This window comes from Pongo pygmaeus, chromosome 2 (assembly GCF_028885625.2).
Source record: "Pongo pygmaeus isolate AG05252 chromosome 2, NHGRI_mPonPyg2-v2.0_pri, whole genome shotgun sequence".
In the NCBI taxonomy this organism is placed as follows: Eukaryota; Metazoa; Chordata; class Mammalia; order Primates; family Hominidae; genus Pongo; species Pongo pygmaeus.
Window position 1 is genome coordinate 63,908,396 of NC_085930.1, and position 17,790 is coordinate 63,926,185.

Consider the following 17,790-nt stretch of genomic DNA (forward strand, 5'->3'; position numbering starts at 1 on the left):
AGCCAGACAAACCTGAGTGATGGGGGCCCAAGGCCTTCTGCCACAGTTCCCATCAGACAACTAGCCATATCTCTGGAGAAGCCTCGGTAACCCTTGACATGGCAGGTAAGAATATTAACTTCCTTCAGGACTGCTTACTCTGTTTTAGCCCATTATAATGGGCCTCTGTCACCCAAAAACTGTAAGGTCACAGGGTAGATGGACAAGCCCATAGATGCCATTTGACCTATCCTTCAAGGTGTTCTTCAGAGACTTTGGTTTTCTCACATGCCTTTCTTATCATGCCTGAGTGCCCCACCCCTTTGTTGGGAGGGGATTTGTTGACTCAGCTGCAGACAGTGGTATCTTATGGAAATCACAAGGCAGATGAGGAACTACTCCTCCTCCTTTCTTGTGATAAGGGAGGAAAGTCAATAGGGGACTTATCTACTTTACCTATTGAAGTAATCTCCCACGTAGATCCTATAGTATAGGACACTAAGATTACAGGCAAAATGTTAAATGTTTCCCCAGTTTACATCCAACTTAAGCCCATACCCCCGGAAGAGACAATACCCCTTAAAGCCAGAGGCACAAAGAGGGGTCCAACCATTAATAGCTAAGTTTTTGCAATTTGGGTTGCTAAGGCACTGTGAATCTCCTTGTAATACGCCAGTCTTACCAGTTAAAAAGCCAAAGCCAAATAGAGACGATAAATTTGTTCAAGATCTTCAAATTGTCAATGAGGCTGTCATTCCCATACATCCTATAGTGCCCAATCCCTACTTGCCATTAGCCGAGGTCCTTGGGGATGCCAATTGGTTTACGATCTTAGATCTTAAGGATGCCTTTTTTTTTTTTTTTTCATTCCAGTACACCCTGATTCACGATTCATTAAGTGGACTGATCCCAATAGTCATTTAGTTTTTCAATTAACTTGAATAGTTCTTCCTTAGGGGTTTAGGGACAGCCCTCATCCATTTGGAAATGCACTGGCTAGAGAATTAAAGATGTTACAATTAAATAAGGGCAGTATTATTCAATATGTGGATAATCTGCTGATTGCTAGACCAACCAAAAGAAACTCAAATGAAAATACCACCATGTTGCTAAATTTTCTGGGAGCTAATGGGTATAAGGTTTAGATGCATAAAGCCCAGATTTCAACTCAAGAGGTTAAATGCTTAGGATATGTCCTAACCCCTGGCACCTGGGCAATAGCACCAGAACGAAGGGAAGCTACCTTGGACATTCCAGAACCCCAAATTAAAAAGCAGCTGTGGGCATTCCTAGGGATGGCAGAATTCTGCTGTTTATGGGTGCCTGGATTTGGGCATATAGCCAAGCCTTTATATGAGGCTCTAAAAGGAGCAGATGTAAATCCTTTTGAACAGGATAATAACTGTAAACAGGCTTTTAATGCTCTCAAGGAGAAACTGGGATCAGCTCCAGCCCAGGAATCCTAATCTTGTTAAGCCATTTTTCCTTTATGTGGGTGAAAAACAAGGAACCGCCCTAGGTGTCCTTGTACAGAAGTTAGGAGATATTGCCTGACCAGTGGCATATTTTTCTAAGCAATTAAACCATGTCCCTTTGGGATGGCCTGGATGCCTCAGGGAAGTGGTAGCAACTGCTCTTTTAGTAGATAAAGCCAATAAACTGGTTTTAGGACAACATCTGGATGTTCTAACCCCACACTAAGTACAAGGAGTATAGAAGCTAAAGGACACCAGTGGATGACAGGGGGACGTTTATTAAAATATCAGGCTTTGTTGCTAGGTGCTCCTAATATAACACTTAAAGTATGCCAAACTTTGAATCCACCTACCTATTTGAATCCACCTACCCTAGATCATTCCTGTATACAAGTTATGGAGCGAGTATACTCCAGCCATCTGGATTTAAAAGATGAGCCTCTAGATAATCCTGGGGCAGAATGGTTTACAGACAGAAGTAGCTTTGTGCAGCAGGGGAACAGGAAAGCTGGGTATGCTGTTGTCAGTCAACATGAGATAATTGAATCCCGGGCCTTACCAGCTTCTACCTCAGCTAAAAATGCAGAATTAATAGCTCTTATTAGAGCCCTGCAATTGGGAAAGGACTTAAGAATTAACACACTGATTCTAAGTATGCCTTTCTGGTACTTCATGTTCATGCTGCTATCTGGAAGGAACGGGGACTCCTAACTGCTAACGGTTCCCCTATAAAACATCATTAAAAAATTCTGAATCTATTGAATGCTGTTTTGCTGCCCAAGAAAGTAGCTGTAATCCATTGCAGAGGACATCAAAAAGGAGACTCCAGTGCGGCTAAGGGAAACTCCTTTGCAGACGCAGCTGCTAAGGCAGCAGTGTTAAAGGAGCCAGCTGAACTTGTCAGCATGTTAGTGCCCTCAGCCACGGTCATGACAGAATTCTTACACTAAAGAGGAATGACAATGGGCTAAAGGTCAGGGTTTAATTCAAGATCCTTTTGGTTGGCTTATTAATAACAACAAACTGTTAATACCAGGTGCTAATCAGTGGAAAACAGTTAAGCATTTGCATGACTTTACTCATTTGGGAAGAGATGCCCTGTTTCAATTCATGTCTCAGCTTTTTATAGGAAAAAGCTTTCTTAAAATAGTAAAGCAGGTAACTCAGGCCTGTGAACTCTGTGCCCAGAATAACCCAAATAACCAATCTTTATCTCCTCCTCTAGTAAGGCCTGTTCAGCATAGGGCAACATACGCTGGTAAAGACTGGCAAATAAATTATACTCAAATGCCCCCATGTAAAGGGTTTAAATATTTATTAGTATTTGTTGACACTTTTACCAGTGGGATTGAGGCTTTTCCTATGCAGTCTGAAAAGTCAATTGAGGTTTCTAAACTCCTACTAAAGGAAATAATTCCTAGACTTGGGCTGCCTAAGAGCTTACAGAGTGATAATGGTCCATCTTTCACAGCAACAATTACCCAAAACATATTTTCAGCCTTAGAAATTCAATACTGCCTTCACTTGGAGTGGAGGCCACAGTCTTCAGGGAAAGTAGAAAGAGCTAATCAAACTCTAAAAAGAACTCTTGAGGACTAAATAGGAGCTCTGGACAGAGTAGCATGCAGGCTTGCGTTGTGAATTTTAGCTCCAGATCCACTGCAAGAACAAACCAGCAATCCTGAGAGGACCCACAGTCCCTCTGAAGGAAGCAGTGCTCCTGCAGGACCTGGGAGACCCCCCAAATACTGTGAGTACCCCAACTGCAGAAGTGGGAAAGGGAGACTCTCCTCTCCCAAACACACGCCCCCACTGGAGAAGCTGAAGTTCTGTTTGTGGGAGAAGTTTCTGACTTTACCTGGAGCTGAGTCAAGTTAGAGAGCCGAGCAAAATACAGGGGTAGAGGAAGCAGCAGAAAGGTCCTGGGAGCTCACTGGGTCCCCAAACAGCCCATTCCTACCTGACACCACAGCCCATTCCTACCTGACACCACAGGGATCCCGCAGAAGGGTGGCCAGAGAGGCAGGGGGTAAAACTCCGCAGGGAGAAGGAATTCTCTAGCTGAGCTTTGTAACAATTTGAACGGGGCAAGAAGCCTCCTGGCAAGAAGTAGGGGGAGGGTGCGAACCTGGCAGACTTCACAGGCAGGGGGAAGAACTAAATCCCCTTTCTGTCTCAGCTGGGAGGCAGAAAGCCTCTGGCAAGTTTTCAAGCCCGTTTTGCCCTCTGCCTGGAAACAGACTCCGGGCTGTTGGGGAACACACAGTGGGAGTGAGACTGGCCCTTCTGTTTGCTTGGGAGCTGTGTAAGGCCTGTCACTGCTGGCTTTCCCCCACTTCCCTGACAACCTGCATGACTCAGCAGAGGCAGCCATAATCCTCCTAGGTACACAACTCCAGTGACCTGGGAATCTCACTTCCATCCCCCACAGCAGCCACAGCAAGACCTGCCCAAGGACAGTGTGAGCTCAGACACTCCTACCCCCACCCACACCTGATGGTCCTTCCCTATCCACCGTAGTAGCAGAAAACAAAGGGCATTTAAGGAAAACAGTACCTCCTTGCAGGAGGCCAACCAGCACAAAAATAGAGCACTAAACCACCAAAGCTAAGGACCCTCATAGAGTCCATTGTATCCTCTGCAACCTCCACCAGAACAGGCACTAGTATCCATGGCTGAGAGCCCCATAGATGGTTCACATCACAAGACTCTTTATAGACAACCCCCAGTACCAGCCCAGAGCTGGGTAGACTTGCTGGGTGGCTAGACCCAGAAGAGAGATAACAATCACTGCAGTTCAGCTCACAGGAAGCCACATCCACAGAAAAAGGGGGAGACTACTACATCAAGGGAATACTGCATGGGACAAAAAAGTCTGAACAACAGTCTTCAGCCCTAGACCTTCTCTCTGACAGAGCTTACTCAAATGAGAAGGAACCAGAAAACCAACCCTGGTAATATGACAAAATAAGGCTCTTCAACACCCCCCAGAAATCACACTAGTTCACCAGCAATGGACCCAAACTGAGAGGAAATCCCTGATTTACCTGAAAAAGAATTCAGGAGGTTAGTTATTAAGCTAATCAGGGAGACACCAGAGAAAAGCAAAGCCCAATGTGAGGAAATCCTAAAAATGATACAAGAAGTGAAGGGAAAAATATTCAAGGAAATAGATAGCTCAAAGAAAAAACAATCAAAAAGTAAGGAAATTTTGGACACACTTTTAGAATGTGAAATGCTCTGGAAAGTCTCAGCAATAGAATTGAACAAGTAGAAGAAAGAAATTCAGAGCTGGAAGACAAGGTCTTCGAATTAACCCAATCCAACAAAGACAAAGAAAAAAGAATAAGAAAATATGAACAAAGCCTCCAAGAAGTCTGGGATTATGTTAAATGACCAAACCTAAGAATAATTGGTGTTCCAGAGGAAGAAGACAATTCTAAAAGCTTGGAAAACATATTTGGGGGAATAATCGAGGAAAACTTCCCTGGCCTTGCTAGAGACCTAGACATCCAAATATAAGAAGCACAAAAAAACCCCAGGAAATTCATAGCAAAAAGATCTTCACCTAGGCACATTGTCATCAGGTTACCCAAAGTTAAGACAAAGGAGAGAACCTTAAGAGATGTGAGATAGAAGCACCAGGTAGCCCATAAAGGAAAACCTATCAGGTTAACAGTGGATTTCTCAGCAGGAAGCCTACAAGCTAGAAGGGATTGGGGCCCTATCTTCAGTCTCATCAAACAAAACAATTACCAGCCAAGAATTTTGTATCCAGCAAAACTAAGCATCATATATGAAGGAAAGATACAGTCACTTTCCAACAAACAAATGCTAAGAGAATTTGCCATTACCAAACCTCCACTACAAGAACTGCTAAAAGGAACTCTAAATCTTGAAATAAATCCTGAAAACACATCAAAAAAGAACCTTTTTAAAGCATAAATCACACAGGATCTATAAAACAAAAATACAAGTTAAAAAACAAAAATAAAACAAAACAACAACAACAAAAACAAATTACATGGGCAACAAAGAGCAAGATGAATGCAATGGTACCTCACAATTCAATACTAACATTGAATGTAAATATCAAAATGCTCCACTTAAAAGATACAGAACCACAGAATGGATAAGAACTCACCAACCAACTATCTACTGCCTTCAGGAGACTCACCCAACACACAAGGACTCACATAAACTTAAAGTACAAGCATGGAAAAAGGTATTTAATGCAAATGGGTACCAAAAGCAAGCAGGGGTAGCTATTCTTATATCAGACAAAACAAACTTTAAAGCAACAGTGGTTAAAAGAGACAAAGAGGGGCATTATATAATGGTAAAGGCCTTGTCCAACACGAAAATATCACAATCATAAACATATATGCACCTAACACTGGAGCTCCCAAATTTATAAAACAATTACTAATAGACCTAAGAAATGAGATAGACAGCAACACAATAATAGTAGGGGACTTTAAAATACTCCACTGACAGCACTAGGCAGGTCATCAAGAGAGAAAGGCAACAAACAAACAATGGATTTAAACTATACCTTAGAACAAATGGACTTAACAAATATACAGAACATTTCATCCAACAACAGCATAATACACATTCTATTCAACAGCGCACAAAACTTTCTCCAAGATAGACCATGTGATAGGCCATAAAATGAGCCTCAATAAATTTAAGAAAATTGAAATTGTATCAAGCACTCTCTCAGACTACAGTGGAAAAAACCTGGAAATCAACTCCAAAAGGAACCTTCAAAACCATGCAAATATACGGAAATTAAATAACCTGCTCCTGAATGAGCATTGGGTCAAAAATGAAATCAAGATGGAAATTTAAAAATTCTTCAAACTGAATGACAATAATGACACAACCTATCAAAACCTCTGGGATACAGCTAAGGTGGTGCTAAGAGGAAAGTTCACAGCCCTAAATGCCTACATCAAAAAGTCTAAAAGAGCACAGACAATCTAAAGTCACACCTCAAGTAAATAGAGAAACTAGAACAAACCCAATCCAAACCCAACAGAAGAAAGGAAATAACCAAGATCAGAGCAGAATTAAATAAAATTGGAACAAAAAAAATTACAAAAGATATATGAAACAGAAAGCTAGTTCTTTGAAAAGATAAATAAAATTGATAGACCATTAGTAAGATTAACTAAGGAAAGAAGAGATAAAATCCAAACAACCTAAGAAATGAAACAGGAGATATTACAGCTGACACCACTGAAATACAAAAGATCATTCAAGACTACTATGAACACCTTTATGCACATAAACTAGAAAACCTAGAAGAGATGGATAACTTCCTGGAAAAATACAACCCTCCTAGCTTAAATGAGGAAGAATTAGATACCCTGAACAGACCAACAAGCAGTGAGATTGAAATGGTAATTTAAAAATTACCAACCAAAAAGGTCCAGGACCAGAAGGATTCACAGCAGAATTCTACCAGACATTCAAAGAAGAATTGGTACCAATCTTTTTGACACTATTCCACAAGATAGAGAAAGAAGGAACTCTCCCTAATTCATTCTATGAAGCCAGCATCACCCTAATACCAAAACCAGGAAAGGACACAACCAAGAAAGGAAACTACAGACCAATATCCTTGATGAACATCGATGCTAAAATACTAGCTAACTGAATCCAACAACATATCAAAAAGATAATTTACCATGATCACGTGGGTTTCATACCAGGGATGCAGGGATGGTTTAACATATGCAAGTCAATAAATGTAATACAGCACATGAACAGAATTAAAAACAAAAATCACATGGTCATCTCAATCGATGCAGAAAAAGCATTCAACAAAATCCAGCATCTCTTTATTATTAAAACTCTCAGCAAAATCAGCATACAAGGGACATATCTTAAAGTAATAAAAGCCATCTATGACAAACCCACAGCCAACATAATACTGAACACAGAAAAGTTGAAAGCATTCTCTCTGAGAATGGGAAAAGACAAGGATGCCCACTCTCACCACTCTTCTTTACTGTACTGGAAGTCCTAGCCAGACCAATCAGACCAGAGAAAGAAATAAACAGCATTCAAATAGGGAAAAAGGAAGTCAAACTGTCACTGTTTGTGGATGATATGATTGTTTACCTTAAAAACCCTAAGGATTCCTCCAGAAAGCTCCTAGAACTGACAAAAGAATCCAGCAAAGTTTCCAGATACAAGATTAATGTACACAAATCAGTAGCTCTTCTATACACCAACAGCAACCAAGTGGAGAATCAAATCAAGAACTCAATCCCTTTTACAGTAGCAGCAAAAATAAATAAATAAAATACTTAGGAATATACCTAACAAAGGAGTCGAAAGACCTCTATAAGGAAAACTACAAAACACTGCTGAAAGACACAAACAAATGGAAACACATCCCATGCTCATGGATGGGTAGAATCAATATTGAAAAAATGGCCATACTGCCAAAAGCAATCTACAAATTCAACGCAATCCCCATCAAAATACCACCATCATTCTTCACAGGGTTAGAAAAAAAACAATTCTAAAATTCATATGGAACCAAAAAAGAGCCTGCATAGCCAAAGCAAGACTAAGTAAAAAGAACAAATCTGGGGGCATCACATTACCTGATTTCAAGCTATACTACACAGCCATAGTCACCAAAACAGGATGGTACTGTTATAAACATAGGCACATAGATCAATGGAACAGAATAGAGAACCTAGAAATAAACCCAAATACTTACAGCCAACTGATCTTCAACAAAGCAAACAAAATCATAAAGTGGGGAAAGGGCACCCTTTTCCACAAATGGTGCTGGGATAATTGGCTAGCCACATGTAGGAGACCAAAACTGGATCCTCATCTCTCACCTTATACAAAAAATCAACTCAAGATAAATTAAGGACTTAAACTTAAGACCTGAAACTATAAAAATTCTAGAAGATAACATTGGAAAAACCTTTCTGGACATTGGCTTAGGTAAGGATTTCATGACCAAGAACCCAAAAGCAAATGCAATAAAAACAAAGATAAATAGCTGGGACCTAATTAAACTAAAGAGCTTTTGCATGGCAAAAGGAACAGTCAGCAGAGTAAACAGACAACCCATGGTGTGGGAGAAAATCTTCACAATCTATACATCCAACAAAGAACTAATATCTGGAATCTACAGGGAACTCAAACAAATCAGTAAGAAAAACCAACAATCCCATCAAAAAGTGGGCTAAGGATATGAATAGACAATTCTCAAAAGAAGATATACAAATGGCCAATAAACATATGAAGAAATGTTCAACATCACTAATGATCAGGGAAATGCAAATCAAAACCACAATGTGATACCACTTTACTCCTGCAAGAATGGCCATAACAACCCCCCGACAACCCACCACAAAAAAAAAATTAGATGTTGGTGTGGATGCAGTGAAAAGGGAACACTTCTACACTGCTGGTGGGAATGTAAACTAGTACAGCTGCTATGGAAAACAGTGTGGAGATTCCTTAAGCAGAACTACCATTTGATCCAACAATCCCACTACTAGGTATCTACCCAGAGGAAAAGAAGTCATTATTCAGAAAAGATACTTGCACACACATGTTTATAGCAGCACAGTTTACCATTGCAAAATTGTGGAACCAACCCAAATGCCCACCAATCAGTGAGTGGATAAAGAAACTGTGATATATATATATTTGGTATATATGTGTGTGTGTGTGTGTGTGTGTGTGTGTATGTGTGTATATATACATATATATATACACACCAAATATATACCAAATAATACCATATTACCAAACTGTGATATATATCACAGTTTATTATATATAATATATATACCAAATAACACCATATTACCAAACTGTGATATATACATATCACAGTTTATTTTATATATATCAGTTTATATATATAATATATATCAAATAATACCATATTACCAAACTGTGATATATATATATCACAGTTTATTATATATAATCACAGTTTATTTTTTATATACATACGATGGAATACTATGCAGCCATAAAAAGAAATGAATTGACAGCATTTGCAGTGACCTGGATGAGACAGGAGACTATTATGCTAAGTGAAGTAACTCAGGAATGGAAAACCAAACATCATATGTTCTCACTGCTTTGTGGGAGCTAAGCTATGAGGACACAAAGGCATAAGAATGATACAAGGGACTTTGGACACTTGAGGGGAAGAGTGGGAGGGGGCGGGGGATAAAAGACTACAAATATGGTGCAGTGTACGCTGCTCGGGTGATGGGTGCACCAAAATCTCACAAATCACCACCAAAGAACTTATGTAATCAAATACCACCTGTGCCCCAATAACTTATGGAAAGGTAAAAATATAAAGAACTCTTGCTAAACTATGACAAGAAACATCAGAAACCCGGCTGTATTTATTACCTGCAGCCTTATTACGAGTTCAAGTGACCCCAAAGGGAAATCTGCAGCTCAGCCCTTTTAAAATAATGTATGAAAGGCCTTTCTTAACTACAGACCTCCTAATAAATATAAATACTTTCAAGCTAAAAAATTATGTAATCAACTTAGGATAAGTGCAAAAAGCACTCCTTAAATATGGAAATCAAATACTCCCTTCCCTCACTAAGAAAGAGAATTTTGTTACAACCAGCCAGAAGATTGGGTCCTATTGAAAACATGAAAGAAAAGATCCCCAGCAGATCAACTTTCCCCAAAATGTAAGGGACCTTATCAAGTTATCCTAAGTACACTAACTGCAGTTAAACTTCTGAAAATAAACAGCTGGGTCCACCTATCTCAAATTAAACTCGTCTCTTATAAAAAGTCCCACAGGCCGACGGAACACGAAAGACTAATCACATTTATTCCTGTAAGCCAATCAGTGACCTCCAACTCCTGTTCAAAAAAAATACAAGAGATGGGTAACATAAAGATATGGATTGGCATTCTACTTTTGGGTATAAGTTGGAATCAGGCAGAGAGTATTTTATTTACTGAGTGGGCACAGACTTTGGCCTCTCTACAAAATCAAACTGTTGGGTACGTGGAAAATTGCTCCTTTCCTCCACTTCCGGGTGGCCCTGGCATATTCAACTGGCCAACCTAAGTTTATGGGGATTTTATTATGATTGGAAAACTAAACATTATAAACATAGCCCCTCTTTTCCCATGTATCATAGCCGCATGGGCCTTAGCCCCTTCCCCTCCTATGAAGAAACAAAACAGCACCTTTTTAATCTAATTAAAAAACAGCTAAACTCCACCCCAACTTTAGGTTATGCTATACATAATGAACTTGGGCAAATGACAGCTGTTCAAGTGCAGGTATCAGGCAAAGCACCTCTATGTTTTAAAAGGCACAACAGTCACCACCAAACTGGAACCATAATATGGGATGGCTGTCACCTCAACAATGTAAACAGACCCTTATTTTAACAGACCAAATGTGGATGGGATGGCAAGATAACTTATCAAAAATAAGTGCCTACCCTTCTCCTTGGGATGGTTATGGGCTTGCAGAACTCATGGCTCGCCATACTTAGCTTATAACTGGACTAAAAGGTGTACATGTGGTCATCCTTACCTCCGGAGATCTATCCTCACCAAATTGGACTCTCTCCCATCTAACTGGGAAATTGTGAAAGCTCACCATAGGCAACAAAATGGTTCTATTCAATGGCTGTATTTTCCCCATAGGTAGCTACAATCAGTATCGAGTTACAAGTTGAAGCCTTGTTACTGAAGCCTGCGGCTGCAGTTTTCAATAACACACCCCAGGCCCTTACCCTCCTGAGGAAACTTCTCCGATTAGGCAGGTAGTCTTACAAAACCATATGGCTTTGGACATTTTAACAGCAGCCCAAGGGGGGATCTTGTGCTTTAATCAAAACCGAATGTTGTGTGTATGTTCCAGACTATTCACATAATATTACCCAGACTATAAAAGCTTTAGACGGCTGGGCACGGTGGCTCATGCCTATAATCCCAGCACTTTGGGAGGCCGAGGCGGGTGGATCATGAGGTCAGGAGACTGAGACCATCCTGGCTAACACAGTGAAACCCCGTCTCTACTAAAAATACAAAAAATTAGCTGGGCGTGGTGGCGGGTGCCTGTAGTCCCAGCTACTTGGGAGGCTGAGGCAGGAGAATGGCGTGAACCCGGGAGGCGGAGCTTGCAGTGAGCAGAGATTGCGCCACTGAACTCCAGCCTCGGTGACAGACAGAGACTCCATCTCAAGAAAAAAAAAAAAAAGAAAGCTTTAGACACTCATATCTCTGCCATGAATGCACTATCAGTCAACCCTTTATCGGCCTGGTTCCAACAACTGCCCAGTTCTTGGGCCAGGACCCAGGCTGAACAGGGGCGATGATATTCCTGCCCCTGTTTAGTTTACTTGGAATAATTTTACTTATTTTGCTTTGCTGTTGTGGAATATATTGCAGTTGTACTCTTTGTGTAGAAATGCAAGACAAGCTCACTCAATGCTTTCTTACATCGAACACTTATTAATCTTCCAGACATCACCTTTTGTCGGAACTCGGGAATTATAAACAACCTTAAATATACCAACGCTCCCTAACTGAGCTTCTCCCTACCCTGAATGCAAGAGACCCTAATTTAGGCAGGAATATCATCGCCCCTATTCAGCCTGAAAAAGTTAGAGAAGACAAATCTTCGTCCCTCTGCAACCCCCAGGATTAAGGGTCCTTTTGTAAAGGGAGGGGGGAGATATGTCAGAGGCATTCAAACCAGAGCAACTCCATTTCGAGTGAGGGCTAGGAAAATGAGGCTGAGACTTGCTGGACTGCGTTCCCAAAAGGTTAGACATTCCTAGCCTCCAGATGTTTACAGTTAAGGGAACAAATTAATAACGTTTACTAAACAGACCAGACTTGGGAGTGTCCAGATATTCTGATATCTGGAGAACAAAAGCATTCCTAATTTTGCTTTAAAAATAATATTAATTCTTGCAAAATATACTAGTTAAAAAAATTAATCCTTTATCACAAACCCTTGTAGCAGAGCACATCTCCCAAGAATCTTTTTAATCATATATGTATAGGATAAAATATATATTTTTATGTATATATATTTTATATGTGCATATAAAATATATACAATGCTTGTGTGTGTGTATATATATATACACATATATACAAACACACATATACACACACACACACAAAAGTATTGTACCTACGGTGGACGCATTCCTCCTCTTTCAGGAACGCCCTACTCTTTCTATGGAGTAGCTGTGCTTTCACTACTTTACTTTCTTAATAAAGTTGCTTTTATTTGGCACTGTAGAGACTCACCGTAAATTCTTTCCTGCTTAAGATCCAAGAACCGCCTCTTAGGGTCTGGATTGGGACCCCTTTCCTGTAACAGCACCATTAGCTCTTTTTTTTTTTTTTGAAACTGAGTCTCGCTCTGTTGCCCAGGCTGGAGTACAGTGGCGCAGTCTTGGCTCACTGCAACCTCCACCTCCAGGGTTCAAGCAATTCTCATGCCTCAGCCTCCTGAGTAGCTGGGATTACAGGTGCCGGCCACCACACCTGGCTCATTTTTATATTTTTAGTAGAGACAAGGTTTCACCATGTTGGCCAGGCTAGTCTCAAACTCCTGAACTCAAGTGATCCACTCGCCTCGGCCTCCCAAAGTGATGGGATTTCAGGCGTAAGCCACACCATTAGCTCCTTAAACAATTCAAATAAAATTTAGTTTCTAGTTCCTTACTGAATACAGTGTATATTTACTCAATAAAAAGTATCAATCTCAATTTAGGCTATTTTCCTGATGGTGAAAGATATTTAGTTTGGGGCCAGGCATGGTGGCTCATGCCTGTAATCCCAGCACTTTGGGAGGCCGAGGCAGGTAGATCACGAGGTCAGGAGTTCAAGACCAGCCTGGCCAACATGGTGAAACCCTGTCTCTACTAAAAAAATACAAAAATTAGCCAGGTGCGATGGCAGACACCTGTAATCCCCGCTACTTGGGAGGCTGAGGCAGGAGAATCACTTGAACCCGGGTGGCAGAGGTTGCAGTGAGCCAAGATCGCTCCACTGCACTCCAGCCTGGGCAACAGAGTGAGACTCCATCTCAAAAAAAAAAAAAAAGATATTTAGTTTGGCAAGATTCCAAAACTTTCTCTCTTGGTTCCCCTCTGAGAGTGGAGTCACAAAGCCATCTACCGAGGAGATATAACTGTCCCCCAAATAATGTAAATAAAAATGCTGTCTTTAGGAAGCCAAAGTGGGCGGATCACCTGAGGTCAGGAGTTCGAGACCAGCCTGGCCAACATGGTGAAACCCTGTCTCTACTAAAAATATAAAAATTAGCTGTGCATGATGGTGGGTGCCTGTAATCCAAGCTACTCGGGAGGCTGAGGCAGGAGAATTGCTTGAACCCAGGAGACGGAGTTTGCAGTGAGCTGACATGGTGCCACTGCACTCCAGCCTGGGCGACAGAGTGAGACTCTGTCTCAAAAAAAAAAATGCTCTTACATGTACCATATTTTGCATTTTATACACTGATTTCACATAGAATATCTACTCTGATATTCTTAAATATCTAATGTGAGGTAGCATGAGTCCTATTTCATGGATGAAGTAACTAGGGCTCAGAGATGTAAAGCCACTCACCCCAAGTCAGTGCAGCTAGTGGGAAACAGAGCCTGAGGCTGGAAAGCAAGTCCATCTGTCCCCCACACCCACGCTGCCTTTTGAATAGTTACAGCTACCAAACAAGAAAGGAAATAGAATGTCAGGTACCTTTCTACGTCCTGGTCTGTGCTCTGCTGATTGTTCTTAAAGGTGTTGAAGCTGCTCATGTCCACGTAGCCATCATTTTCATTTGCTGTGGACAGGGCTCTGCTCTGATCTCCAAACAGCTTCCTGAACACACCAGCCCTGCAGGCCTCCGGGGCAGAATCTGGATATTCTCATAGTCCGAGTTCATGGTTGGAATGTTCTCATAGTCTGAATGGTCAGCGCTGGGGAAGGAGATAGTGGCTTGGCCAGTGGCAAGGGCAGAAAGGGCGGTCAGGGGCGGTCTTCGAAAGACTCTACTCTGGACACTGTCCTGCTGAAGGGGACACCTTTCCTCTTGTCATCTCTATAAAAGATGAGAGATGAGGGGTATTCAGAAGCCTGGAGCTTCCCAGTTTGAGACTTAAGCTGAGGGGAGTTACTGAGGCTTCTCTGGTTGACTTTCCTAGAAGGCCTGTGGCAGCTGGATTCTGAAGAGGGACCTGGAGGAAGACACCTTCACATGCAATTTACTCTCTGTCTTCTTTTTTTTTGAGTTGGAGTCTCACTCTTGTTGCCCAGGCTGGAGTGCAATGGCACAATCTTGGCTCACTGCAACCTCCGCCTCCCAGGTTCGAGCAATTCTCCTGTTTCAGCCTCCCAAGTAGCTGGGATTACAGGTGCACACCACCATGCCTGGCTAATTTTTGTATTTTTAGTAGAGATGGGGTTTCACCATGTTGACCAGGCTGCTCTTGAACTCCTGACCTTAGGTGATCTGCTCGCCTCAGCTTCCCAAAGTGCTGGGATGACAGGCATGAGCCACCATGCCTGGCCTCTCCATCTTCTTAAACATCAGTGCCAGGAACCACTTAAAGGATGACTTCTTCTTGTACTTGTCCAGGGAGTCGCTCTCGATCAGGAGCGAGGGAGAGCTCTTTGTGATGGGCTTCTTGGTGATGCAGGCCAGGTCGAAAGGAGGTGCGATGTCGACCATGGAAGAAGGCGTGGAGGTGCCACTGGACGGAAGGTGGTTTCTCTGGGAGAAACTCGCAGACACGACAGACAGAAGTTCCTCTTTCCTCTTTATCCTGTGGTCATCTAACTCCGAGCCTTCTGGCTCCCAATACACAGAGATGGGAACAGGAATCTCTTGGCCTTCCATGGAGAAAGACCGAGGGTATAAAGTGAAGGCCCTGGGCTTTGCTGGCAAGGCCCTGCTGGCTTCCAGGGGCTCCCTTCACTGACAAAAGCTCTTTCCTGCCTCCTCTGCGGCACCTCCGATGCCAGGGGCTGAGGAACCTGCCTCAGATCTGGTTTCTTTGGGGGCAGTTTCTGGGGTGGTTTCTGGCCACCTTCCCAGAGTGGGGCCGGGCCCTTGTGCTGATGTTCTTCCTGTCCACAGAGACCAGGCTGCCCTCTCCTTCACAGTTCATTTCTTCTTTTGAGCCATAACCACCTACGGCATCCAATGCAGCCTGCCCTCCTTCTCCAGGGGCTGCCAGACCGGCAGGCCCACTCCCATCACATAGGGGTTGGCCAGCGTGTCATCCACGAACTCCTCCCACAAACTCCTCCTCCTCCTCCCCCTCATCCTCCCGGCAGGCCCACTCCCATCACTTAGGGGTTGGCCAGCATGTCATCCACAATGACCTCCTTCTCCTCCTCCTCCTCCCCTCTCCTTCCTCCTCCTCCTCCTTCGGCAGGACCACCATATCAGGGGCTGTGGGACCCTCTGCCGCTCCATCTTGCAGGGATCCACACTGGCCACACAAAGCCCCAACCACGGGGTCCTCCTCCGCACACAGCCCCAACTTTGGTGCCTGCTCTGATTCTAAGCTTTTCACTGACTCAGAAAGAGGAGAACAGCTCTCGCTGCCAAAAGAGGTGCTCTTGGTTGGGAAGAACTCATAGGGGCTTCCTGTGAGGGAAGTCACAAAGTTGTTCATGCAGTTGTTCTGGAAAAGGACGATCTGGCAGCTCTCCTCAGCAGGCTCATCCTGTGGGTGGTCCTCCAGGGTGGCAGCTGCCACTTTTTGGTTGGTTTTCTCCTCGTGGTCAGGTAGTTCACCGAGGTCAACCTGCTCCCCACCTATGACGCCTGTGGCCTCTTCATATCCCTCCTCAAGAACCTCAGGGTTGTCCGTGGCCGTCTCTGCCTCCTGGACCCCGGCCGGCTCCTCCTTCTCAGGGGGCTCCTCACTGGCGTCCTCAGCATCCTGTCGCATGTCCTCAGTGGGCCTGTCAGGACCCAAACCCTCATGTGCCCCTGCTGGGTCTGTCCTGTCACAGCCTTCCTCATCATCCTCCTCTGCCTCCCCGGGGGTGTCGGGGGGCTCGTGGTCCTCTCCATGGATGTGAGGCAGGAGGAGGTCGCTCTGGAAGACCCCCTCTCCAGCCCAAGGCCCACTGTCCTCCAGGCTGCACTCCCTGTGTGGCTGCACCAGCTTCTCTTCCTCCTCACTTCTGGACACCTGCTCCTGTGTCCCTGGCTCATCGCCACAGCCCTCTCCTTGGTCCTCAGGAGTGAGGTCTGTGCCTTCCTCACCCTCCCTACTCAGCAATACTGCAGCTGGGGCAACAGTTGCCGCTGAATCCTCACCAGCTCCCATCCTCTGCAGGCCACATGCCTCGCCTCCCTCCTCATGCTCCTCTTCCTCTTCCCCAGAGGCCTCAGGAGACATGAGGGCTTTGTTCCCCACACTGCCCCCATCCTTGGGTTCGTCCTCCCTCAGCGGAGCCCTGGGGACCACAATGTAATTCTTGTCAGTCTCTGACTCAGAGCACTTTGGGACGGACCGGGGCCCCTCATCAAGCCCCCTGTCTACACAGAGCAGCCGCCCGTTGCTGCATTTGTTCAAGCTGTCATTCAGGTACACACTGGCTCTCCACTCGTTTGGGGCAGTCAGCCTGGGCTTGGGGGCAATGGGGGGCTTCGGACCCCTGAACATGGAGTTTGGACTGTGAAGACTCTCGGGCCTGGCTGAGGAAGGAAATTTGGGCGCGGTCACTGGCGTCAGTGGACTGGTAGTCTTTGGCTTGGGAGCAACAGGTGGTTTTGGCGAATCTAGAGGACAAAAATAAAGAAAAGGAGAAAAAGTATGATAAACTTTGTTTCCATTCAGAGTCTCCTACACACCACTTGCAGGGGACGCTGCAGATGGTTCTGTCCGCCCATGTGAAGCCCACCTCCCGTGCTTTGTCTTAGGCTTATGCCCTCCACCAGAATCTTTAAAACCCCTTGATTTTCCACTAAAGATTCATTCTGTAAACAAAGTGAACAGACCTTTCTTCTACACGCAGCGCAACTAACGAAAATCAACCAAATGAAATCCTGTGCTCCTCAAATGACGTGTCCAGGTCAGTGCATTCATTCATCCAGCAGCTGCTGATATACACTTTCTATGAGCCAGCGACCACGAGAAAAGGCTGAACTTGCCGTCACCCTCCCTCCTGCCCTCATGGAGCTTACATCCTTCCTTCTACAGCTACTCCATTGGGTACCCACTAGCTACACGCATAGCACTGCAGACGGCAGGGTCTCCTAGGATCAAGAGAAGACAGCCTCTGCTGAGAACTCACAGTTGAGTTA

The 17,790-nt window shown here is 43.7% G+C and overlaps 1 pseudogene; it reads right to left on the reverse strand.

Moving 5' to 3' along the window:
• Positions 1 to 2,265: 2,265 nt before the first annotated feature.
• LOC129032867 (FYVE, RhoGEF and PH domain-containing protein 5-like) lies at positions 2,266 to 17,256 on the reverse strand (annotated as a pseudogene).
• Between the last annotated feature and the right edge of the window lie 534 nt (positions 17,257 to 17,790).